Here is a 2,940-nt window from a genome sequence, read left to right on the forward strand (position 1 = left end):
TGCCCCAAAGTAGGAAGCGATGTAAGAGATTTGTTCGCCTCTATGACCATTTGTCCGGCTGGCTACGACAAGCCGGACTAACCGAGCATCACGGCAGTAGGCCACACAGGTTGCTAAGCACCGGCATGAAATATTTGCCTTCAACTCTACGTAGTTCTTACAGGTTCAATAATAAGAAACTCATGTTGGGAGCCACACGTATCAGACACAAACCCGCATGAAATATTTGCCTTCAACTCTAGTTCTTACATGTTCAATAATAAGAAACTCATGTTCTTACAGGTTCACGTATCAGACATATGCAGTGACCTTCTGAATCTTGTGCAGGAGCAGAGGGGGGTTGAGAGAGAAGCGTGCTAGTTGCGTGCAATCCACGGTCCAGTTCACGGCTTAGTCTAGTTTTCAGAGTTTTATCCCTGCCTACAAATGAACGGAAAGCACAAGACCTTCTTATCTCTGTATCAACTATAAGTCTGTAATGCATGTAAATAAATTCTTACTAACAAAAATTATATACATGGAAAGAAGTGATCGAGGAGAACAAAAACATAGTCTATAAAATTCTGGTACTCCTAGTTCAATGTTCTAACAATGGTTACTGGATCACTTGTATAGATCGTCTTCATCCTCGTCAGCTGCCGCGGAGGTGTTGACGGCAGCTTCTGCCGCCTGTGGCCGTGCTGGAAAGCGGAACTCAGTGCCGAACCCCCTAGATTGTTGTAGCGTCTGCGCAAAGGCCTGGTACTTCCTGATGGCGGCATCGCTCACGCTCCGCCTCGCATACTTCATCGACTCCTCGAAGTGAGCCGCCTTTATCTCAGCCACCTCGTGTTCCAGCCCGCCGTCCACCTCCATGGTGTCTTTCCCCATCCTCCGCCTCTCTATGTCCTTCTCAATGTCCTCCCTGATGGCGTACTTGCACGCCCTCTGGCAGATCTCTGTGATGTCGGCGCCGCTGAAGCCGGAGGTGAACCTTGCGAGCGCTCCGAGGTCGACGTCCTTGGCCACTGGAGACTTCCTGAGGCAGGCCTTGAAGATCTGGTGCCGCGAGGCCTCATCCGACAAGGGGATGTAGATGAGCTGGTCCAGGCGGCCGGGACGGAGCAACGCCGAGTCAATAATGTCGGGCCTATTGGTGGCGCCGATGATGAAGACCGTCTTTTTGGCATTCATTCCATCCATCTCGGTGAGCAGCTGGTTCAGGACCCTGTCCGCCGCGCCGCCGGCGTCACCCACTCTGCCGCCCCTTTGGGTAGCGATGGAGTCGAGCTCGTCGAAGAACAGCAAGCACGGCGCAGACTGACGTGCCTTGTCGAAGATCTCGCGCACGTTGGCCTCGCTCTCGCCGAACCACATGGTGAGAAGCTCTGGCCCCTTGATACTGATGAAGTTGGCCTAGCACTCGTTGGCGATAGCCTTCGCCAGCAAGGTCTTGCTGCAGCCTGGTGGCCCGTAGAACAGGACGCCCTTGGACGGCGACATGCCGAACTTCTCGAATTTCTTCGGGTGCTCGACCGGGTACTGGACGGTCTCTTGCAGCTCCCTCTTGACGCCGTCGAGGCCGCCGATATCGGTCCAGCTGACGTTCGGCACCTCCACGACGGTCTCACGTAGCGCAGACGGGTTTGTGCCGACGAGAGTCGTCTTAAGGTGGTCATTGGTGACGGCCATGGAGTTCAAGATCTCGGCGTCGATGGTGTCGTCCTCTAGGTCGATGACGTCCATCTTCTCCCTGATGCATTGCAGCGCCGCCTCGGTGCAGAGCGCGGCCAAGTCGGCGCCGACATAGCCGTGCGTATCCTTGGAAACCACCTCAAGGTTGACGTCCTCGTCCAGCTTCATGTTTTTGGTGTGGATGCGGAGCACTTCGAGACGCCCGACCTCGTCTGGCACGCCGACGTCGATCTCGCGATCGAACCTCCCGAAGCGCCTCAAGGCAGGGTCGATGCTATTGGGACGGTTCGTGGCGCCCATGACGATGACGTGCGCGCGGGCCTTCATGCCGTCCATCAGAGTCAGCAGCTGGGAGACGATGCGCCTCTCGACCTCGCCGTGAGTCTTCTCCCTGTTCGGAGCAATGGAGTCGATCTCGTCAATGAAGATGATGGAGGGCGCGTTCTTCTCGGCCTCCTCGAAGGCCTTCCTCAGGTTGCTCTCGCTCTCTCCGGCCATCTTGGACATTATCTCCGGGCCGTTGATGAGGAAGAAGAAGGCCCAGGTCTCGTTGGCGACCGCACGGGCGATCAGCGTCTTGCCGGACCCGGGAGGGCCATACAGGAGGATGCCCTTGGGCGGCTTGACGCCAATGCTCTTGAAGATCTGCGGATGCCTGAGTGGCAGCTCGACGAGCTCCCTGATCGGAGTCAGCGGTTTCCCCATGCCACCCACGTCGTCGTAGCCAATGTCGTCAAGCCTCTCCTCGTCCTCCCGCTTTACCGGCTCGCCCTCGCAGAAGATCTCCGTGTCGGGCGCCACGATGCAGTAGTCCACCGCGGGGTCGATCTCCATGACCTTGAACTCGATGCTCCGCATGCCGCCACGCACCAGGAAGAGGTCGCCCTTGTGGAGCGGGCGGTAGGCGTCCACGAAGTAGGGCTTGAGGTAGACGTCAAAGAGGTTCCCCGCGATGCCCTCGACGGTGTCGTCCAACGGAAGGATGTGCACGCGCCTGCCGAACTTGGCGTCGTGGCACAGGTGCACGGACACGACGTCGGCGATGCGCACGCGCAGGTTGGAGCGGGCCACCTTGTTGATCCTGAGCTTGTGCCCCTCTCAGGTGTCGTCGGGCAGTGCCATGCAGACCGTGTTGTGGCGGCGCTTGCCCTTGAGCAGCACCATGTCGCCTTTGAATATGGAGAGCTTCTCCATGGTGGTCGGGTGGAGGGTGCACACGGAGTTGTCGTCGTTGGTGGCGGCCTCCTCCACCACCAGCCGGTTCGC

General features: G+C 57.6%; 1 pseudogene; it reads right to left on the reverse strand.

Moving 5' to 3' along the window:
- Nucleotides 1-603: 603 nt before the first annotated feature.
- Nucleotides 604-2,940, reverse strand: LOC119281121 (annotated as a pseudogene).

This window comes from Triticum dicoccoides, chromosome 3B (assembly GCF_002162155.2).
Source record: "Triticum dicoccoides isolate Atlit2015 ecotype Zavitan chromosome 3B, WEW_v2.0, whole genome shotgun sequence".
NCBI classification, from domain to species: domain Eukaryota; kingdom Viridiplantae; phylum Streptophyta; class Magnoliopsida; order Poales; family Poaceae; genus Triticum; species Triticum dicoccoides.